Source organism: Canis lupus, chromosome 36 (assembly GCF_011100685.1).
Source record: "Canis lupus familiaris isolate Mischka breed German Shepherd chromosome 36, alternate assembly UU_Cfam_GSD_1.0, whole genome shotgun sequence".
Classification (NCBI taxonomy): Eukaryota; Metazoa; Chordata; class Mammalia; order Carnivora; family Canidae; genus Canis; species Canis lupus.
Genome location: NC_049257.1, coordinates 20,810,131 through 20,834,613, shown reverse-complemented (window position 1 = coordinate 20,834,613; position 24,483 = coordinate 20,810,131). Strand labels below are relative to the sequence as shown.

The 24,483-nt window shown below is 41.1% G+C and overlaps 1 long non-coding RNA gene across 1 annotated transcript in view; it reads left to right on the top strand.

Annotated features, from left to right (window-relative positions):
• Positions 1-24,483, top strand: part of LOC102151426 — a 79,160-nt gene that overhangs the window by 38,392 nt on the left and 16,285 nt on the right. Inside the window, exons 6-9 of the long non-coding RNA XR_005384772.1 lie at positions 3,552-3,647; positions 10,424-10,512; positions 10,627-10,950; positions 13,172-13,309. This is a non-coding gene — a long non-coding RNA (uncharacterized LOC102151426). The remainder of the gene's footprint in view (positions 1-3,551; positions 3,648-10,423; positions 10,513-10,626; positions 10,951-13,171; positions 13,310-24,483) is intronic.

The window sequence follows — 24,483 nt, the reverse complement described above, 5'->3', positions numbered from 1 at the left end:
CAGAGTCTTCTCATACGGTTCCTATATTCTTTTCTTGGAAGTTGCTAGAGTGGGTCCATGTACTCAGTTTCCCATGGTAAACATTTAAAGGGAGCATTAGATGGGATTCATCTGATTGCAAATGGTGGAAACCTAACTTGAGCTAGCTAAGGAAATGAGGGATTTGTGGGCTCCCATAACCAAGAGGGGCAGAGATGTAGCTAGGGATGACAGCCTCACACCTCCGTCTCTCTCCTCCTCAGGAGACAGAGAGGTCTTGTTTCCCCCACTGCCCTTAGGCTTCTCCACTACTCAAAAGCCATGCCACTGGCACCTCCAGGCTAATTTCCTCATTCCCAGAGAGGAAGGGGCTCCTAACTCTAACTCCAAAGAGAAGTCCTGGGGAAGGCCTCAGATGGATTCATCTGGGTCCTATGTCCACCCATCAACCAGTTACGGTGGCCAGAGCTTCATGAGAGCTTTCCCTCTGAATTGGACTGCCTGAGAAAGCAGGGGCAAAGGTAGGTCCCAGAAGAATTGGGGGGGTGGGGGGCGGGCAGGAATAGCATAGACAAAGTTGTGAGAGGAATTACCATAAACTAGGCAGTCAAATTCTTTCTCTTTTCTAGGTGACTATGCTTAAGGTAGGAGAATTAATTGCTAATGACAATTTCAAATAGCAGCTGCTGGCCTATGGGGAATGGAGATAATTTATGATGCTGAGACCTAGAGCCCTCCAAAGAAATGGCTCATTGCAACAGGACTTGCTTCTTTTTGGCCACCAAATTGTCAGTAAAGAAGTAGAAAACCAAGATCTTATAGATGATAAAAGTTTCTTGACTCAACTTTGAAATCATTTGAGGGCCTGTTAGCTACATGGTTTTTTTGTTTTTTTTTTTTTTAATTATTTATGGTAGTCACAGAGAGAGAGCGAGAGAGAGAGAGAGAGAGAGAGAGGCAGGGAGAGAAGCAGGCTCCATGCACCGAGAGCCCGACGTGGGATTCGATCTCGGGTCTCCAGGATCGCGCCCTGGGCCAAAGGCAGGCGCTAAACCGCTGCGCCACCCAGGGATCCCCTAGCTACATGTTTTACAAGCAATAATGAGCTATCTGTGCCTAAGCAGGAGGTTCTGAATGCTTGATGTAGTGCAGTGGTTTTTTAAAGTGATGTTTCACACCAGCATTGCCTGGAAACTAACTAGAAATACAAATTCTTGCACCCCACACCAGATTTAATGGATCAGAAACTAGCGATGGAGCCCAGAGTCTGCATTTTAATGAGCCCTCTAGATGCTGCTGGTGTGCATGAAAGTTTGAGAACCCCTGGTATAGTATATGCCATGGTAGCTGGCCCAGATTCCCCCCTTGGGACCTCAGTGCTCACTCCCTGGGACCTTGGGGATTTGGAAGCTTCCAGCTCTCAGCTAAGTCCCTCTCCTGGCATTGCTGTCCACTAAGAGAGTTCTCTCATCCAAGGTCACACTTCCTCTCTGTGGCTCCCTGCATGCATGACTGATCTATGGAGGTAAGGAGAGGGGACCCAAAGGCTTGACACCCTTTCCTCAATGTGGGACACTGTGAAGGGCCATCCCAGGCCAGAGCTCCTCAGGAGATCCACAGAGGCCTTTGTTGTGACCACATCACTGTTCAACTCCTCCTTCTACCCAATCCTGCTATGCTGGGCCGTTCATCTACGGACATGCCCCAATGAACTTCCTGCCTGCAAGTCATCGTCTCCGAGTCTGTTTTCAGGACAGTTTTAGATACCTGGCCACTCCCGGAGTTAGGACCATGCACACCCAGTACCATAAGAGAGAGGGCACCGTAGCCACCATTCTGCAAATGCCCAGGGCTACAGAACATTGCCACTTCGCTGCTGTTTTGGTTCCTCTCTTTGAGGCCTCTTTTTTGAGGCCTATGTGTCTTCCAACCCACTTTCCAGAGGACCTTATTGAGAATATTCTGTCCATACCCCTTCTCTGCCAATATAATGTGCTAATCCCTGCATGTAGTGAGCAATTGGAAACTGTGACCATTAAATCCCCTCTTAGATTGGAACTTGCCCTTCCTCCGCACTAAGTCTTTGCAGGATCCAAAGGATCAAAAGGCTTTCTTGTATTTTGTCCCGCACTCAAGATGTTTGCATCCCTGTGTAAAGGCCAATCCATTTAGAACAAAATGGATCTGCTTTTAATGTCATGTCTGGGGTTTAAAAATTAGTCCTTAGTCCTACTGGGATGGGTACTGTCCTGAAAACCTGGCCTTATAGTCTACTTGGGCATAAGACTGGCCTTGGGCTGTGTAGCACAGACCTCCTCACCTCTGCTCTGAAATCCAGGGATAAGAAGCAGTCCCAACCCTTTACAAGCAAAGATCCTGCATTCTTGACTCTCCACCATCTGGGCCAGACTCACATTACAAGTTCATTCTCATCCTCAAACACCTTTATCTAACTCAACTGCTCATTTCCCCCTTATCTCAACCAGGGTTTTTGTTCTATGAGCCTTTGTCTATTGCTCCCACCACGTGGACCATCATTCTGGTTCTGCACCAGCTTCATCTTGCCCAAACTGAAAGGCCAACTCAAGTGCCATTTCCTTCCATGCAGCCTTCTTGGATTCCCTTGTAGAAGTCACATACGCCAGCTCTGAGCCCCACAATCCCCTGCCCTTGTCTCACAGTATCATCATACTCTGACTTGAGGTTGACTGTACATGGCTTCTCTCTTTTGCTAAAATACAAGTCCCTTGAGGCCTGGAGTCATGCCTTGGACAACTCTATAGCCCCCATAAGACCCAGGACAAGTGCTTTCACATAATGCAGAGAGGATTCCAACCATATAGTACATTGCTGTTATGGTTACAAAGAAATACATATTGTTACTGCTGAGACATTTTTATAAACACAGTCCTGTCCTTCTCCAACAGAAACATGAACATTAAAAATCAATAAAAACTATATTCCTAAGAATCTGTGCCCAGTATGAACATGTGTCCTGTTTTGCCCCCGGGACAGTCCCGATTTATTCCTGCTGTCTTGATATAATTATTAATACTGCCCCCTTTCCCTTTCAAAAGTGTCCCAGATTGGATGATAAATTTTATAGTCATCCTACTTACGCAACTCAAACCATTAGCTAACAATATGCTCTGCTTACCTATTTGTAAGAAAATCACATGGTAAGAATTCCAAAAAGAGTGTGCCTTGCACATATTTTATTCTGCATGCCTTGCACACTCTCCGTCCTGTTTATATATTTTTTACCCAGGGCCAGTGCAAAAAGTTACTTCCATGCCAGGGGTGTTTAAGGGCTGCTCTCCAGCAGGTGAACACCGGTGCAAGGCAGGTAGATCTGCTATCCCGGTCCCAGCGACTTATCTTCTCCTTTGTGCCAATGATAGACTATAAAGGCCATTTGAGGGTGTCTGGTTTCTCTCATTCAAGTTTAACCAAAGCTAAATAATTTCTACCTGAGGGCAGATATATTCCCTCCACAGCTCTTCAGCATAATTACTCAGATTGGCACAGGAGGATCAGGGATAGATTGTAACTGTGGTTTTTCTGTTCTCCAGATGTAAACAACTGCTACCACCAGAAAATAGCCCAACCTCATTGAAATGGTGAAAGGGACCTCAACATATTCTTTATATTTGCTTCCTAATCATCAAGTAAGTAGACAACCATACATAACTTACAAACATGTGCTTCGTCTAATCCTCACAAGGGCCATATTGGATGCTGTTGGAGTTACTATTCTACACGTTTTCACATTTGTAGTTAGCACTAGAAATAGCTTCCATTTCTTAGCCACTGCGTGAGCAATTTGTAGATACTAGCTTGTTTCATCCTGACCACACTAGCTGAGTACAGGTCTATTAATTATTACCTGCCATATTCAAATATAAGCTTTGTAAGGGCAGGACCTTGTCTTGTTCACAGCTGTATCCCCTGTAAACACGTTGAGAAATTTGCTTGGCACAACCTAGGATCTCCGTACACACTTTTTGAATGAATGAATGAATGAACAGATGAATGAATGAACGGATGAATGAATGAACGAATGAGTGAATGAATGAATAAGAATGAGTGAGTCAACAAGCCTATGAGAAAGATATTCTTTTTTTTTTTTTTTTTTACTATTTTATTTATTTATTCATGAGAGACACAGAGAGAGGCAGAGACACAGGCAGAGGGAGAAGCAGGCTCCCTACAGGAAGCCTGATGTGGAACTCGATCCTGGGACCCTGGGACCACACCCTGAGCCAAAGGCAGACACTCAACCACTGAGCTACCCAGGTGCCCCAGGAAAGATACTCTTATCTGCATTTTGCTGATGAGAAAACCACAGCTTAAAACAGGGTAAGGAGTTTGTCAAGATCTTGCAGATCACAAACCAGGAACTGTGAGGTTCCAAAGTCTTAAAGATGACAATGATAATATACCCTCCCCTCTCATTTTTCTGATGAGAAAATTCTGGTTCAGGAAGTGACCTGCTCAGGACCAGCTAAACATTAAGTTGTTAGAACTCGGACCCAGGAACTCTGACTCCAACTTTCACCATTTTCTGCTCGTCACGCTGACGGGGCAGAGTCAAACCCATGTCCTCAGTGTGTACAGCCATGCACATAGTGTCCTCTGCAGGGGAGACGGGTGGACAGTTCCCCACAAGTAAAATACAAATCCTTCTGGCTGGAGAAAGAGAAATTATAATCTCCTAACTTACCCCTGGGCATTAGAATGAAACAGGAACGAAAGTTTATGATCTAATTTAGGGTAATGCTTGCTGCCCAGACAAACCATAACATTTCAGTGGTTTAACACAACAGCTGCTTATTTCTTTTTCGTGTAACATCCCAGACAATCATCTTGGTGGATGGACAGCTTTGCTCCATATGGAACATTAGAAATGCACACTCCTTCCACATTTTGCTTCTAGAATCCTAAGGGCTCCAGTCCTCTACTTTCAGTGGCAGAAGAGGGAAGAGAGAACAAGAAGAAGGCGTAATGAGCACTTTGGCCAAGAATGGACATAGCACAGTGCCCCCAGACCATTGATGAGGACTAGACCATGGCCCTGCCCAGATGCATGGGGGGGCTAGGAATTGCAGACCCTGGGCAGCCATTTTCCAGAGCGTTATGGGAAGGGGAGCACAAAGTTTTGGTGGGCAGCTAGCCATCACGACCATTATGAGAAGAGGGGTGCAGGGGAGACACAGGAGATAGGAATCTGGGATGCTGTTTAGAGAAGGATGGAAATTGAAAGGAAGCAGTGGGGACAGGGCAGCAAATGCCAACTTTACCAGCCTTAGATGATTTTGTAGACTTTTCCTCTTTAGTAGTGATGGAGGTGGAGCAAACCTGTCTTTGCTGTCAGTTTGATGCACATCTGGAGAAGAACTTGGAACCTCTCATCTTAATTATTATCAAGCCTCTACACTCAAAAGTACTGCCCAAGAGGTTTGCAATTTCCATTCATGCCCACCCCTGCCTTCTCCATTTGGGTTGTAAATTATAAATCATGCAAAATTGGGCAATAGCATAAAAGCCACAAGATGTATTGAGTGCCATAGCCTTCAGTTATCTTAGTTCATTAAACAGAAAAATAGGTGTAATTTTTTTTATTTATAGGAAAACAGTATCAGGTAATGTCACATAATATTTCAAAATAGAATTTGTCTTTGTCAGCCAAATGGTGAACAATAAGGAAACACTGAATGTTCTTTTTAAGAAATGATTTGAAATTAATTTCAATCCATTCTGATGGTTCAGTAAAAAGAAAAATACAGGCTTTGGTAGGTTTCTTAATGTAGATTGCTATTGTAATTTAAAAACAACAAATAATAATAAAGTAATAATTCTATCATGCTGCCAGTGTGCTTGACAGCAAGTAGTATATTTAAAAAAATAAATTTGCCAGTGCAATATATGCCAATGAGGAGACTCCAGGCATTGTCTTCAGATTAGAAAGATTCATAGGATCATTTCCACTTATTTTAGAAAGTTATTTATTCTGACAGAGGTAAAAATTTTAAGAGTATAATTATTCAGTCTTTCTTCCCCTTCTGCCTTCCCAGGAGGATTTTTTTGTAGTAGGAATAATGGACAGGGCAGGGTAACGGTGAGAGGTGCAGACTTGGAGAAGCAAAGAGCCTTACTGGCTCTACATCTGCGTGAACACAAGGATGTTCGAAGAAGACCAAAACAGCTGAGAGTGGAAAGAAGGTGAATGGATCTTGGTCAGAGAGGGAAGAACAGAGAAGTTTTTGGAAGCTGAACTGGGCAGTTACCATGAGGAGGGGACTCTGCAAGAGAGTGCAGGTCAAGAGGAGCCTTCCAAAGTCTCAACGCATGCTACCCACAGTCGCTGCTCCAGCTCCTGCTGCTTGAAAGGACCTCTCTTGAACTCCCTCCTGGGCGGTGGAGAATGGAACCTGGTGTCTTGAGATAGTAACAGTAATAGCTGAGGCTTTCAGAAGCACGCTTCCTATGTGCCCAACAGCAAGCTAAGCTTATCTACATTAATCTTTTAATCCTTATGACTTCCTGAGGTTATGATCCTAATATTCCTAATCTTCTTTTATAGATGAGAAAACAGAGGCACAGAAAGGCTATTACTTTCCAAGGAGATACCAGTTAACAAGTAGTAGAGCTGGGATTCAGGTCCACGCAGGCTCGTTCCTGAGCCTACGGGCCAGACCATGATACTCACCTCTCAGGCTGTTGAAAAATCAGTGTAGTCGATGCATAAGCCTGATGTCATAAGAACAATAGAAATCTAGACTAGACTCCAAGTCAGTGGTACACACTTTCACTTACTGTACTCTCAGGTGAACACCCCTTCAAGAGAGTCGCATGTAATTGTAGGTGCTCAAATGCCAAGTTGTTCATGTGCTCACAGTATTAAATGTTGATTATTTGCCAAACTTTGAGAAATAAGCCCAAGAAAACATAGGAATTACTCTTTCTCCAAATTTCATTTGTCTCTGGCCTATTTACTAGGCTTATATGAATGTGGTTGTAAGGGAAGAATATTGTAAATGATCTATGCAGCATGCGGAGTCTCTTCACTCTGAAGGCTCCATTTTGAGTGGCCTTTCAACTAATTCATAGGAAACCAAAGACTCTTTATTTGGCTAGTTCTTGGTTTCTTCAGTCGTTTATTTTTAAGGGTAACTTCACCACCAACCTTGCTGGGTCTACATTGGGACATTAGGACATTCTGTACATGTTCTGGAATTCTTACTGAAGATCACAGATAATTGCACCTACTCTGGAAATTGATCATTCTTAAGTTAACTCCAGACCCAGGTCATTCCCCCATGGTTCATAATGGAATAAGATTAAGAACAAAAGAACATAGAACCAAGGTGAATAAGAGGGGTACGTGGGGAGCTAAATGAAGGCTGAGTTACTCCAATCCATAAAGGTTGAGGTGCTCCAGAAAAATACTCATCCTACTGATGATGAGCTCCAGGAGGGTTAAACTGACTTCAGCATCAAAGGAATCCCTTTCTCTAGTCCAGGTTGAGTACGTGACTCAATGGCCTGTATGTCTTCGATCTATTTTTTTCACACTGCATGTCATCCCCAAGAAGTAAACTACAGTTTATTCACTCGCTAAAGGGGTCATGACCTCCAGCATGTGTCTTTCACAGCTTTAGGTGGAGATAAGGACTCCACCCTTGCTCTCTTCTAACAGTGAGAAGAGGACAGAATTCAGCCTTTTGTAGCTTGAGGGGCAGCGATGCCGTTGTTCTGCAAAAGTAAATTGGAGGATGGGGTTTTCGTCCAGGGGGGATCCATTAGGTTATCTTCTCTGGCTTGTTGCGTCCAGTCAGTGTTGTGGACCTCCTCATACTGGGAAGGAATGTGCTAGATCAAGGACTGGTCTTGCCCTGACGGCAGAGGCCTGGCTGTCCAAGAGCCGCCAACGAGGGTGGCTGCGACTGGTCAGTCTGCGGAGGCCGAGCTGTGGGTCCTACCTCGTGATAAATTGCGGGGGTCAGGTGGGTCACCGAACCCCTATCAGTAGCAAAGCAAAGACATTATGTTTTGACATTGTCAATTTCTGGAGGTGGCACACGGCGCTACGGGGAACAGCTCCTTTAATTTCGCTTTATAAATTAAACAAAGCAGAAAAGCAAGATGATAAATCTGAAATGTTCCAAATATTTAAACCTGGAATATATCAACTTCATAGAACTGGGGCCAAAATTTAAACTACCAAAATTTCCCCAAGACCACTTTGTTGAAAAGAAAAACATAAAAGAGGTCAGAATGCTCAGAGGCAGAGAGTGTGTCACACTTGCCACCGAGGAAGGTAGCATCAGGCCGCTGTTTTGGGAGGGGTGGTGTGAGAGCAATGCCAACAGGTCGAGTTTTCATGATTTTAGCTTCTTTTGTCCTCCTGAGGCTTTCAGTTCATTTTCAGCTCTTCATTTTGCAATTAATACCTTCCTTTTAAAAAGCCAGAACTAAATTTCATCCTTGGAGACTAGGAAGTTCTTTTGGTGTTTTCAGTAGTGAGTCGGGAGGAGCCCTGGAAACTCTGGGCGTCTTTGGCTCTTCGCAAGGAGGGTCACCCACCTGTGTGTCTGCCCGTGGCCTGGGGTCTCACCTCGGGGCCCTCGTCTCCATTGATCTTAGGAAGGGAAAGGGTGGAGTGGAGCCTGCCTGGCTCTGGACCTGTGATTCCAAGGTGGAAGGAGTCCAAGATTGTTGTTCAGTCCATTAAGCAATCCCTTGTAGCTGAAGGGGTTCATCTATCAATCTCGCTTTTCAGCCAGTAATCTGCTTATTTGGAGGTTTAATTACATTTTCAGGTCACCCGAGCGCTTCTCCTAGATATTTAATAAAATGAGTCCTTATTTTATTTATCACGCAGTTTATTTTGCAAGGGCTACGCAGGACGGGGATGGAGTGGAGGGGGCAGTTACTTCAAAAAAGATACACAAGGGAGATTTCCAGGTTCAAAGTGTCCAGGGTTATCGCAGGGATTCTTTGGGTCTCGGGGCTCAGTGACGATCGCAGGTTGATCTAGCACGCAGGCCGCAGCCGCCACTCCCAAAACCGAACTCAAACTCTGATTTCCCAGGGCTTTTATGACCCATTTAACAACAGGCATTTTGGATTGGTTATTTCTCAGGGCTGGAGAGAATGTTCCCAGCCAGCCTCCTTTTGAGCTTCCTCTTAACTATCTTCTCTGGAGATGGGTAAAAATTGATGTTTAGCCCTGGCCCTGAACACACGTGTGTGAGCACACAGCCCCACACACACACCCACACACACCTACACACCCCGTCAAGGAGGCTGACACACTTGTGGCGCTTAACACTGTGCACGTTAGCTTGGATGACGGGCATCTAGATACTTTCCACAAAAACTACCAAACTGGGCGAGGGGTGGGTCCCTTCAGGTACGTCTGTTAACAAATTCCCACTAATTGACATCGAGCCAGTTAATTTCTACGTAATAAGTGTTGAGTGATTCCAGGAGCCGCCCACCCGCCCGGGCGGGGCCCATACAAAGCCCTCTACCTGTTTGGCCCTCAGAACAGAACATTTAATGTTTTGCCAAATTTTCAAAAATGCGGGGAGCAGGAGCAGCGTTTTTAATCTTTCGCTCTTTGGGCTACTAATTACGTAGCAGAGGGTATAAAGAGGGCTTTGCAAATCATTATTTCCATTAGGAAGGTGTTGGGACCAATTCCACAGAGGGCTCCCCTCCTATTTGCGCAGCTGCTGCTCCCAGGGGAGGCGGCCGCTGTGGTGCTGGCTGAAGCGGGGCTTCTGTTCTGTTTCCCCAGCACTTGGAAGAAAAACAAAACAGGCCTAATGAAAAACACACACGGGAAATGCTTTATTATTTCATCATCCTCACCTACTGCGCTCTGGCACGGCTCTGTGATTGGAAGGCCTTCTGCCTCCGGCCGGCCTGCCCCGCTCCGAGCCCAGGCCCGGTGGGGCCGTGTGAGGCCGCTACTCTGTCATTTCCTGGCAGACCGTTGGGGAGGAATTTGCTCTTATTTCCTCCTGGCCACAGTTCTGCTCCTCCACCCCTGCCTCCCCAGCTCCGCACAGGCCACAGGCCGCGCCCTACCCCCCTTCCGCGGTGCCTTGGGGGGCATCTGGAAACTCTGGGCACCAGAGGCCACCAACCTGTCACTTCCGGGAGCTGAGAAGTGGGTCAGAACCACCGGGGGAACCCTCACCTCCAGGGGAGGCCAAGGAGCGCCACTTGGCTGGGAAACCAGTGGGTTGGACGAGGGAGCGGCGCTGAAGCGAGTCCCAGGATTAATTCAGACTGTAATCTTCCCACATGCATTTTCTTGACTTTTCACCAGAAAGGAGAGTCAGAGAGCAGACATTCCCCAAGTCTCATTGGACCATGAGCAAGTGAATAACTCCTTTCATGAAAAATGTCTCCATTTCTTTATTTCACACAGAGTGAAACCTGGATATAATAGACAATGCATTTATTCACGTGGCACTCAGGCGCGCCCCACCACCAAATAACCCAGGCACGGTCAAGCAGGTATGGCTACCCGGGAAATTGGAAGGCTTTAGGCCCGGCCTCCGTGGGACGAGCAAGGCCCGCCTGTAGCAAAGCATCACTGACAGCTTTTTTTTTTTTTATCCTTTTGTACAGTTTGGCAACTTGGAAATGGTTCCCGGCCTTCTCCATGAAAAGATGTGTAATCAGTGTTTGGTAGATGTTCGATAAGTATCTGATGAGTGTAGTTGGGACTCTATGTTGGAGGGTGGAATGCTAAGCCACCACCCCGTTTTGTGGCGACGGAAAGTGGTTACTTCCTTGTAGCGCCCTGATACACTGCCACTCTCTCGGGGATCGACACCCCCTACCACCATAGCTACAGTGTAAGAGTTCTAGAATGCGGCTCTGTGGGCAACGTTTCCCTGATGAGGTTTCTACCAGATTGTCCTCTAATGGGTAGCTGTTATCTAAGATTTGGTAAGCTACTGTCCATGGCATGGGTAATACAGTCCTATCACGTTTCATTCAGTGTGTATATTTTCTCAGAGTGTTTGGTAAATAGATCAATCAGCGAGTGTGATACTTGTGTAAGCACCAACGGCATTTGTGGGGAGGGGCCTTATGGTGAGAATTGCTCTATGTGTGTAGGTGTGCCTAAAGACAGGATAGCCCTGCCTAGATTTAATTCCCTATGAAAATGTAGAAATAAATCATGTAGGGGTGCCTGGGTGGCTCAGTGGTTGAACATCTGCCTTCAGCCCAGGGCATGATCCCGGGGTCCTGGGATCGAGTCCTGCATAGGGCTCCCCACAGGGAGCCTGCTTCTCCCTCTGCCTGTGTCTCTTCCTCTCTCTGTGTGTCTCTCATGAATGAATAAATAAAATCTTTTTAAAAAGTCATGTAAAATAGCTTACCCAGTGGAAAAAAATTAGAGATGAGAATAAAATGATCCTCCAAAGCAGAAGCCAGTCAAGATACCTGCCACCAATGGGGGGCAGGAAAAGTCCTGTCTGGTGTGTCTGTACTTCATTTTGAGGCATTTGAGAAACATGTCAATCCCATCACAGTTGATAACTACGAAAGCACTGAGAATCCTAAAGATGCCAAGTGTATGACTGTGATGGAGACAATAAACAGTTTTATAAAAGCAAAAGGTCTAAAACAGTAAATGTGCTGAGGAAAACCAAACCTTGCTCATCAATATGGAATGGAAATTTGACAGTAAGAATAATGCAGAAAGGCAAAGAATAGTTTTCCAACTTGTGGAAAGATGTGTGCCTCAGTGATCGACAGTTGTTGCCAAGATGATTGATGAAAGAGGAGACATTCTTGTCTGGGTGAATCCAGTCATTTTCAACCCTCACTGTACATTTGAATCAACCAGCAAGCTTCTAGAAATGCGTTCTGGGACCATACCATAGACCAATGAAATCAGCACCTCTAGTGGTGAGCACAGGCATCATGACTTTTCAAAGCTCCCCGTGGGATTCCACTGTGCAATCAAAGTGGGCCCCAGTGGTGGTGCTCAGGTTTTAGCATCAGAATCACCTGGATGGCTTATGAAACTACAGTTTTCTGGGCCCAATCCCCAAAGTTTCTGGTTCACCAGGTTTGGGGCAAAGGTAGGAATTAGTATTTCTACTGTGTTGTTTTTTTTAAAAAAGATTTTATTATTTATTTATTTGATAGAGCAAGAGAGCACAATCAGGGGGAACAACAGAGGGAGAGGGAGAAGCAAGCTCCCTGATGAGCAGGGAGCCCGAGATGGAACTCTATCCCAAGACCTTGAGATCATGATCTGAGCTGAAAGCAGATGCTTAATTGACTGAGCCACCCAGGCGCCCCTTCTCCCGTGTTTCTAGCTGATGCTGCTGCTGCTTTAACCTGATGTTCATTCAAGAGAAACCTAATGGCTTATACCTGACTTTATGGTGACAATGCACCTAAGGACATGTTTTTGTCTACCACATATGGTTGGTTCTTCAGTTTCAAGGGCCATATACATCTACACATGATGAAAGTAAGTGCTAGAATGGAGTGTGAGATAATGCAGCTGCGAAGTTGTTTCATCTATACTTGGGTAGATCATCAAGGAATGTGACTTGTCTCAATACAGATGGACTAGTCTGTCTTAGAAGACACCAGACAAAACATATATCACCAAGGAAAAGGGACTGGTGGGGTATTTTTTTATTTTTTTTATTTTTTTATTTTATTTTTTTAAATTTTTATTTATTTATGACAGTCACAGAGAGAGAGACACAGGCAGAGGGAGAAGCAGGCTCCATGCACCGGGAGCCCGATGTGGGATTCGATCCCGGGTCTCCAGGATCGCGCCCTGGGCCAAAGGCAGGCGCCAAACCGCTGCGCCACCCAGGGATCCCGGGACTGGTGGGGTAAAAAGCATCTCAGAAATTCATTTTGGAATTGTAAGTTCATACCTTTCCTCCATCGGATTTAACCAACAAATGAACTTTTGAGCACTCATCTGGAACTTCCATGTTAGCCAGTGTATATCTGTTATGTCTGTAATATTAAAATTGTGATAAGTGCTATAAACAGAAAACCATGCAAATTATAAATGAAAACCATTTAAAATTATGTGAGGGAGAACTGGACTTTAACAATTTGACTTTGGAGAGTTTGAAAGTCAGAGGACTGTGAATTAATTACTGTATCAATTACTGTTAATTCCTAGCCAACAACTGTTTCAAGGAAGAACTGTTTCCCCATCTCTCCCTGGCCACATGCCCATCTTCTCACTACCACCATATGCAAATGTGGCTCATGGAACCATCACACAGCTGTGACATGAATAACCATCTCTGATCCTCCGGTGGGTATGGCCACGATCCCTTCTTTCCTAACACTTTCCATTCACCTCTAGTTGTCTTTGGGTTCCCACAATTCCATAGCAGTTCTAACCCCCCCTTTTTTTTTTTTTTGGAAAGAGAGAGGGGCAGAGGGGCAGAGGGGCAGAGGCGGAAGGAGAGAGAGAGAGAGAATCTTAAGCAGGCTCTACACTCAGTGCAGAGCCCAGTGCTGGGCTCCATCTCACAACCCTAAGATCAGGATCTGATCCGAAACCAAGAGTGGACACATAACTGATGGAGCCATCCAAGTGCCCCTAACCTAATTTTTTAAAAATACTAAATTTCTAATAGAGTTACAAAGGCTAACATTTCTTTTTTTTTTTAATTTTTAAAAAAGATTTTATTTATTATTTACTTGAAAGAGAGAGCATGTGTGAGAGAGCACAAGCAGGGGGAGCTGCAGAGGGAGAGAAAAGGGAAGAAACAAACTTCCCGCTAAGCAGAGAGGCCAACGTGGGGCTCGATCCCGGAACCCTGGGATCAGGACCTGAGCCGAAGGCAGATGCTTAGTCGACTGAACCATCCAGGCTCTCCAAAAGGCTACCATTTCTAAAGTTCTACATTAAGAAACGCAGCCATATCTTCATGTCTTCTCTTCCAAAAATATTTTTTTAATGATTAATGATAATAGTGTAGTAGCCAGCCAGGCTGAAGAGGGACTCTAAGTGCATTCATGATTTATTGAGGTTTTTTGGTTGTCCACGGGCAGCTCTCTGGTAGTGTTACATCCAAGCAACTCTCTCTATTCTTTGAATCTTCCCATTAAAATCTGATCGTGTGATTTTTATGTTTTTCATTTTTAATGGTAAGTGGTGGGCATATAGACAGTCTTTTAGCTTGTTCTTCAAGGGCTGGTGGTCTTTGGATTCATCCTGTGTTTTGGAAGTTTATTGGGTTTCATGTGGGAAACCTGTCAAAGTGACCCATATAGCATTAAAATTCCACAGACGTAAAGTGATGGGGTTGTGGCTGCTTCATAGAAGATTGAACCATATGTGTGAGTGAAGAACACAAAGGAAAAATATGCATTTTGATGGTTAAATATTTTAGCCTATTTTTAAAATATGTACAAAAAATATATTTGGTCTGATTAAATAAATTAGAATGTTTGGAATAAGACACTCCAATTAATATTCTAATTAGCTGAGTTTTGATAAGGATTGGGCAGGATGTGGCGGAGAAATCCTTATTTAAAATTTTTTAAAAGAGGAAAAAATTGTACTCACCCAATTTGTCATCTTGGCAAATGGAGTTCATAAAATAGAATGTATCCTTTTGCAAGTGCAAAACTTTTGTCTAGTTAATCAAGATCTACTAAATGTGGAGGTCAGATTAGTTGTTATTTATTTAGTTTGCTTTTCAGTGGCAGATTAACTTAACAATTACCAAATAAGAACTTCAGTTTTGGGCGCATGATAAAGAGGAAAAGGAAAAGTTCCCACTGTGTTAGTTTTATATAAAAGTCCTTTTTAAAACATGTTAGATATTCATACGTTAAAGTCCTTTTAAAACATATTAGATATTCATAATGTAAAAATATCCTATTGGTGTCAGTTTTTGCTTGAACATATTTTTCTTTTAAAAGTGTCTTTTTCAGTAAAGCTGTGGGGGATCTTTCTTTTCTGGTATTTAAAGTAAGATAAAGTTTAGCTGATTTCTTTCCCTGACTATCCCCTTCCCCCTCTAAAGGCTTAATAACCACAATCCTGAGATTTATGGTGAGTGAAAAAGAAAAATAAGTAAATTATCTGGCTGAGGAGCCATTCTTCCTCTCTCTGGCTGTACAGACTATTTTAAATGCTGCTAGCAGCAGTCTAATTAAAATAATTTCTGTCAGAAGTCTGTGAAATATGCAGCCACAGCCCAGCTCAATGTTCTCGAGCAGGAATGACAAATCTCTGCTTAATTGGTACTTAATATGGTAGTACAGGATTAGTAATTCTCCAGGATAAAGGAGATAACAAGTAGAAATCTCTTGCTTGGGGCAGGGAGCCTTGGAAGATGAACAGACCAAATAGTGCTTACCCCCAAACTGTTCCTATCAAAGGTTGTTATTTTGGCCATCATTTATGAAATAAAAGACAATTAATGCACATTTTATGGCTAGCTCTAAGTCCTAATTAAATACAACTATGTACAAAGAATGTGAACAGCCTGACTTACAGAGACCAAAATAAATACTGGCAGAATTATGGTGACCACTGCAGCCTTAGCTCATCTTTTTATCCTATCTTGGGGATAAGAATCTTGGCAGAGGCATAAGCTACTTCTGAGGTACAGCCATTAAGCTGAGACTCCGTGAATTTTAGAAAATTCGGAAAATGTAAAAGACTAGAAGGGAGAAAATCATCCAGAGCACCATTGCTAATAAGTTGAGTGATAAGTTGGGACCACAGCTAACAAGTTGGAATATTTCCTTCCTCTGTGTGTTTGTGTGTGTCTCTGTGTGTATTATTTCCATGGTATCATTTCTGTGTTTTGCTTATTCTACAAATCGTTGCAGGCCATTTTGTACCTTACTTTTAAAAATTTAATATTCGTAAATGTTCAGGACAAATCTCACCTTTAGTGTTTACATGGTATATTATCAAGTCGAATAGTAGGAGCTAGTATCTATCTTGTGCTATGTGCCAGATGCTATTCTACAGGCTTTGCTTGTGTTAACTAATTAAATCAGTAATAGCCCTATGAGTCAAATACTTTCATCATCTGCATTTTGTAGGTGTGGATACTGATGCACAGAAAGATTGCATTAATTTCTCCAAGGCTACATAAAGTGGTTGGCAGAGGTAACATTTGAACAAGGGCAATCCAACAACAAAAACTATGTCTTTAATTATTCTACTATGCCATCTCTTGAGGCACTACCTCAACTCAACCAGACAATGCCCTTGATCAGAGTCAGTGAAGTTTCTCTGTTAAGAGCCAAATAGTAAATATTCTAGAATTTGTGATCCAAATAAAGTTTCTGTGGCATTTTTTAAGATTACGTTTAAAAAATGTAAAACCCGTTCTTAGCTTACTGGCTGTACAAAAACAGGCCATGGGGCAGATTTGGCCCATAAGCCAATCCCCGCTATACATTAAAAGTGAATAAAACCTAATTGTGTGAGTAGCAATTGAGATCATTAATTAAACATTTTTTTGATACTAGTGAGGCCAAATAATTGATTTGATTGAATTATTCTTATTTCAGCTTGTGATATTAGTATTAGTATATTCATAATGTTAGTATTATGAATATTTGCATAAGCATTTGTGAATACATGTTTATAACAGCACTTGAACTGACTGAAAATATTTAAATTTGCATCAATTTAAAGCAATTGTGATTTTACTTAAGGATGGAATGAATTTGTTCTTGGAAAATCTCACAAAGTTAATAGAAAGTCACAAGTTTACATTTAATCATCAATTTGTGCCTTTTGATGGGCCACATAAAATTCTGGTATGCTCCATTCATTCTTTATGGTAGCAGTTCTCAAATTGTGGCCCTGAAATCACCAGCATTGGCATCATCTGGCATTGTCTTGTTATAAATGCAAATTCTTGGACCCAATTGCAAAAATACTGAGTCCAAAACTCTGGAGATAGAGCATATTAAAAGTTTGAGAACCACTGTTTCAGAAAATTTAGTTCCAAACAAATTATTTTTGAGAACAAAGCTCTGTGTGTGGCTGGACATGCGCACATGTATACACACAAACAGAAGGATTATTTGTGAGCTAAAAATATCTCACATTATACCATATTATGATATATTATGGAGCCACCATATAGATAATACACAAGAATCAGCATGAGCAAAGTTTAGCGCTGCATGCGTATCTTATGCAGGAATATGAATAAATCTATACTGTCACACCTATCTTTTTATATGACACTGTATTGATTTTGTCACAACTATTTCCTGGTTCATTACCTATGCATGCCTTTCTTTATAATATTAAGGGATTTAAGACTTAAATATCTGAAAACTTCTTTTTAAACTGAATGTCCTCCATTATGGAGGACACTATCCCTGAAACTTTAATTGACAAGTTTATTGTAACAAAATGTGTCATTTTAAAATGTCACTCCCAAGATTTAGATTCTGGGTAAAATGGAGAAAGCACATTCTTCTCTGATCTCCATTGGAATACAGGTGTAAAAGCTGGACAGGATGTATGGAGCAGTTGAGGACTCTGAAAAGTAAGCAGTAAATAGAAAATTGCAGAGGAGGACCCAGATTCAAAGTGCCACTGAACTGGTGTGAGTTTACCATGATTGTTTCCCTGCCACATGGCCCCAGAAGCAGGCACAGCTGTAGAAATGCCTGGCACAATCCCAGCTTTCTGACTGAAAGCCTCATAAGAAGAGTCCCTGGAGGGCAGCCCGGGTGGCTCAGCGGTTTAGTGCCTGCCTTCAGTCCAGGGCCTGATCCTGGAGATCTGGGATTGAGTCCCACGTTGGGCTCCCTGCATGGAGCCTGCTTCTCCCTCTGCCTGTGTCTCTGCCTCTCTCTCTCTCTCTCTCTCTCTGTGTCTCTTATGAATAAATAAATAAAATCTTTAAAAAATAAAAAAGAAGAGTCCCTGGAAAACAGAAAGTGCTAGGGAGATTATGGAAAGGGAAGGGTTCATGAAAGCAACCTCATAAAGTCATTTACTAACTCTAAAATTCCGAGATTTGCACGAGTGAATCTCATCCTAGCCAGTATATACAAGACTTCGAAAAGTGAATAGACTTTCAACCAGGTCTCAGACTTACCGTGGGTGGTACACTCATGGCACAGATCTGAATAGCAATGGGCTTTAAAACCTGAACTTACATTAGGACCACAGTCCATAGAAAGTAAGTTGGAACTTATGGCTTGAAAATAAGCAGATCAATTGCCTACTGAAATGAAAATATCAATATTCTTCATAAGTTTTAAATAAGATCCAGTTTCATAGTATAGTCACATTATAGTCACAATTTCCAGACTCCAATCAAAAATTACTTGGCAGGGACGCCTGGGTGGCTCAGTAGCTGAGTGTCTGCCTTCAGCTCAGGGCATGATCCCAGGGTCCTCAGATGGAATCCGGCTTCAGGCTCCCCATGGGGAGCCTGCTTCTCCTTCTGCTTATGCCTCTGCCCCTCTCTCTCCATCTCTCATGAATAAATAAATTTTTAAAATATTTTTTAAAAATTACTTGGCATATGAACAACCAGGATAATTCAACTCATATGGGAAAGGGCAATCAATAAACATCAATGCTAAGATGACATGTAAATTCAAATTATCTGATAAAATTTAAAGTAGGTATTATAAAAATATTCCAACAAGCAATGATAAATTCTCTTAAAGAGAAAAAACTGTGAACAGAAAAACAGAAAATATAAAGAAGAACCTAATGGAAATTTTAGCACTAAAAATACAATAGCTGAAATAAAAAACTCACTGGATGTGTTCAGTTGCAGAATGGAGATGATAACGTACAGTCTGATGTAAAGACTGATCAGTAGAAATTATGCATATTAAACACCGCAGAGAACCAAGATTGAAAAAAGTAACAGAGACTCCGGTATCATGGGAAAATAAAAAGCCTAATATTCATGTCAATTCAGTCCCAGAAGAAGCAAAAGGGGGTGATGCTTAAAAAATTTTGAAGAGATAATGCCTGTAAATTTCCCAAATTTAGTAAGACATAAACCTAAAGATTCAAGAATCTCAGTGAATCTCAATGGGATGAACTCAAAGAAATCCATGCCTTGACACATCATAACCAAACTGTTGAAAACTAAAGGTGAAGAAAAAATTTTGTAAGCAGCCAAGAAAACCAGGATATTATCTATAGGATCTATAAAGATTAGGTGCTTTATTCAAGTGACTGCAGATTTCTCATCAGAAACCATGGAGACCAGTGGGAGGTGGCATAATAGTGTTCAAGTACGGAAAGGAAAGAATTATCAACACAGAATTCTCTATCTAGAGAAAATATCCTTTAGGAATGAAGTGAAACAAAACATTATTAGATGAAGGAAAACTAAGATAATTTGCTGCTAAAGAACTTTTTCAGAAAGAAAGGAAATCATGTTAGAAGGAAACTTGGAACCTCAGGAACAAGAGAAATACAATAGAAATGGTAAATATCTGGGTACATGTAATAAACTATTCTCTTGAGTTCTTAAAAACTGATGCTTGAAAAGGAAAGATTATAGCACTGTCTGATAGGATTTTCAATGTGTGTAGATGTAATATGTGGCAACTACAACATAAGGGTGGGGAATATAAGAGGATCGATATGGTGGTAAGATTTCTACATTCTATTTGAAATGGTAAAGTACTGAGTCTAAACAGATTATAAAAAGTTAAGTGTATACATTATAATCCTTAGAGCATCCACTAAAAATTTATACAAAGATATATAGTAAAAAACAAAACAATAAATTAAGATGGAATAGTCAAAAATAGTCCAAGTAATCCAAAAGAAAAAAAATAAAAGGATAGACCTAAATCTGAACATCTCAATAATTACATTAAATGTAAATGGTCTACACACATCAATCAAAAAATAGAGATTACTAGAATGGATTAAAAAAATCATGCTCCCCACTAGGTGCTTTCTATAAGAAACACACTTCATATATAGTAATATAGGTAGGTTAAAAGTAAAGGGATATGTGCATATAAATAATAAATGAGAAAAGTAAAATAATAAATGAAAAAGGATATGCCACAAAAACATGAATTAAGATACCACTTCTATCTGCTCTTCCTGGGAAAATATCTGCCATTCAAGAGCCCTGACATGACAATCTGAAGTAAACTCATTTGATTACCTCAGTGAGATTGTTTTGAGTGATCATCAGCTCTGCTTAAGCCTCTTTTTTATTTTTAAGTGGGCTAAATACAAGCTTAGTTAGGAACCAATTAAGTTTTCTTCTGTCATTTCAAAGGAAGCCTCACACTTTAACAAATGTTTTTTTTATAGTGACAAGCACCACAAAGTGCAAAGATCAGTTTTAATTCTAAGGCAAAATCAGTCTGAATACTCACATATAATCTTTTAAACGGGACAAACACATAGTCCCCAAGCTCACATGAGTCCCTAAGTGTTTATTAAATATCATAAATACATCAGATTTGCACATGTGCGCACAGATAGACATGAGTACACAGGCAGGTCACAGCTTCTTGGAAAACCACCCATGTTCTCTTCCTCAGCTATATTATGTAACACATATGGTTCCTGTCAGTAGCACTCATTCAGAGAGATAAAAATCCTGCAACAGCTAAGTTCAGCCCCTCTCCAGTGGCCTTTTCCTTTGATTTCCAAGATATCAAGTGACTATTCACTAAACCCTATAATTGCCAACCTTAGCCAGTCCCACCTCTGAAAGAAGAGGAAAGAAACAATCCATTTAAAAAATCTTTTTCCAGTACACTGTGTAATTACCCTACCTTGATTCTTTCTGGTAGTAGCTTTCTTTGTTAATTTTTTTTTAAATAAAAGACATTGAAAGATACATATGTTGATTAACTGTGCATAAAAATTTGAAACATAATTTAGGGACATACGGCATATTTTGTGCTGTTACTATACAGTATTAAACATAATTTGATAGCACAATAATAAATGGTAGTCATGGGCATGGGAAGTTTCTTTCTTAAAAACTTTTACAGATATGAAGATAGCATTGTTTTCTTCAAACCTGGCTTGAATTCAACTTGACACATTGTTCTTTTTCTTTTTTGTTCTTCCTGTCCTTAACTTTTCTTCTGCAATGTGAAAATACAAGGCAGATGTCTTCATCTCACTGGAATGCTTTTAACCTTAATGAAGGGTTGTAATAAATCAGTACTTTCAACCTGCTTTCTATCATCAACACATACACACTATTTGAGATATTAGTCTCTACAGAGATTATTAGAAATAATTAGAACAAGTTAGAATTTACAATTATTAGTTTGTTAATGGAATATAGTTGCTGTTTACTTTTTAAATTTATTTTATTGTTTCGCGTTTTTATTTAAAAATTTTAGTTGTTAACATATAGTTTAATATAGTTTCAGAAGTAGAATTTAGTGATTCATCACTTGCATACAACAGTGCTCATCACAACAGGTGCCCTCCTTAATCCCCACCACCCCTTTATTATATTTAATTTGCAGAAAATTATCTTGGTAATGCATGTAGATAGTGAAGTTATTGGACAAGATCTTTTTTTAAAAAAAAGCCCTCAATGATTCATTTTTATCCTAGAGTATGTGTGGTATATGTATGCATATTTATACACACAGAGAGGGATCCCTGGGTGGCGCAGTGGTTTGGCGCCTGCCTTTGGCCCAGGGCGCGATCCTGGAGACCTGGGATCGAATCCCACGTCAGGCTCCCGGTGCATGGAGCCTTCTTCTCCCTCTGCCTGTGTTTCTGCCTCTCTCTCTCTCACTGTGTGCCTATCATAAATAAATAAAAAATTTTAAAAAAGCGCTAACTTTAAAAAAAAAAGTACACACAGAGATACACTCATAAAAAGGACTATTAAGGTATAATAATAATAATAATAATTGAGTGATTTTTAAGTTACTTGTATAGATCATACCAATTTACAAACATAGGAAATGAAGAACTTTTTCATTTTAAAACTTTCCTGATTACTATTATAAAATTAGAATTTATCTTTTCTTGACCAGAAAAGGTATTTCATTATTTCATTTTGTATTTTTTATTTTTTTATTTACCTGAGATTCGAAGATGACAGTACTTCAATAAACAAATAAACAAAAAACAAAATTCAGTACTCTGAACTCCTCTCATTAATACACAGAAGAAAAATAACCTGCAAAACTACAGCCCAAAAAGAGAGAGATGGTAAAAATAACCTCATAAAAATGTGATGTCTTGGTGACCTATTTTAAATGGATGAAATTTGGTGATAGTGAAACAAATTGCTATTTTCCGAGATCACATGAATAAGATGCAGCTGGAATTCATGCTAAAACCCTCAGCTAACAATAGCTGCATCTGAAGATGTGATGGATTTGAATAAGCTTTGCAGTATACTAAGCTTAGATAAATTTTTCTGATGGTGACATCCATAAGAAAATTTTATAAGTCAGACTAACTACCTATCTTGATTCCCAAATGTTTAAAAAAGCTGTTCTGACTTCCAATGAATCAAATCTACTCATTCACCTTTCAAGAGGCCATAAAGTTTCATGCATGAAACTCTGGATCGGGAATTAAGAGATTTAGGTTATGAGCCTCCTTCTTGGAAGAGGGGAGCTAGGCCACCCCAATTCTGTCGCATCCTTCTGCCACATGGGTGATCTCTTACATGAGTGAATAGGTTGTAAAAGCCTTTTAAATATTTGAGTCCACAGAGTGATGGTGTTCAAAGACTCAGTTTCCAAAATCAGCTCTGCCACTTGGGTGATATAAAGAAAATCACCTGCCTTGCCAAACTTCCATTTTCTTATTTTTAAAATGGGGCTGAAAGTATTCCTAGGATGTGTGTGCAATTGCTTGTGACCAGCAAGTCATATTCGGCTTTCTACGCAGGCTGTGCTGGATATTGTAGATGCTGTTGGTGGCTTGATCTTTATTGGCCTGCCTGACCTTTAGCATTTGAAACTTGCTCTTTCCCTTTACGACTTCCTTTCCAACACAACACACATTTTTCTGATCATAATTCCAGGCAATGTTGGATGGGATCTCAAAACTAATCTGGAAGCTGATCAGTTTGAGAAACAGGCCCAGAGAGGAAGCCAGAATCTCTTAAGGAATCAGGATTTGAATTCAGGTCTTTATACCACTGGTGTAATTCTCTTCTCTCTTTTACCCACTGATTCATTCATTCTGTAAATATTTACTGAGCACCTGTTATGTGCTAGACACAAGGCTACTGTAATCTTTCTTTCAAAATGTAGTCTGTAAAAGTATTAGACCATCTTTAAATGCTGGCATCGATGGCAGAGTTAAGATTCTGGTCATAATTTAATCATTATTTAAATCACAGTTTTACTTGGGGCACCTGGGTGGCTCAGTCGGTCAAGTGTCTGCCTTCGGCTCAGGTCGTGACCCGGGGCCCCTGGGATCAAGCCCCTAGTCCTGCTCCCTGCTTAGCAAGGAGCCTGCTTCTCCCTCTCCTGTTCCCTCTGCTTCTGCATGTGCTCTCTCTCTGTCAAATAAGTAAATAAATAAAGTTTTTTTAAAAAGTAAATCACAGTTTTACAGTGATACTGGTACTTTTCTATGATTGTCGTTGTCACTGTTATTATTGCTAAGGAAGCCTTCCTTTAAGTGGTTGCTGAGAAGGACGTCCAAGGTAGAGCTCAGGTAAAAGCAGGCCTGTTCTGGGTGAAGCAGAAATACTGAAATTCTGAAGCACCTTAGCCAAACTCCTAGAGTTTCAGTGGTATCAGAGTCTGAGAACCATGGCTTTGCATGATTCTCTTCTTGGGCTTCACTTAAAGGTTTCGTCTCTAGATAGAATGTAGAAAAGTATTTACTCTTATTTCAAGGAGCCAGAGAAGCTTAAATCAGCCCCCAAAAAGTTAAACTGGTTTCTTTCCAACATTGTGCCAATATCCTTGAGATACGGGGGAATAAGAAATTTATATTTCCTTATTTGGGAAGATGCTTTCTTTAGGTATCGGTATGTTACTTTGGCTCTGATTGGCTACCATTCTGTGAAAACACAGGCTTGTATTTCACTATACACTATTGTATTCACACTCTAGAGTAAGACTGTTCTAACTCCAAATCAGTGAGGTTGTTCATTGGCCTGGTTATAGTCTATAATAATGTTCCAACTATATTAACAAACATCATCAGAGCATATTTTTATAGCTCCAAAGTCTTCCTTTCTCCCAGGAGCGTAGGTGGTGGAATTGATGTTTTGATGAAGTTCTTCATCACTAAAAATTCCCTGTTCAGTGAAGACTATTGAATTAGGAACACACACGGGCTAATTATGATGAGCAAATGAAAATACAAAAAAATACGTATTAATAAATCTTACGGAATCTGAAGCAGCTGTATTTGTCTAGGTTAAGAAGAGGCATATGACACTGAGGAGGGCACTTGATGGGATGAGCACTGGGTGTTGTTCTATATGTTGGCAAATTGAACTCCAATAAAAAATAAATTTAAAAAAGAGGCATATGACA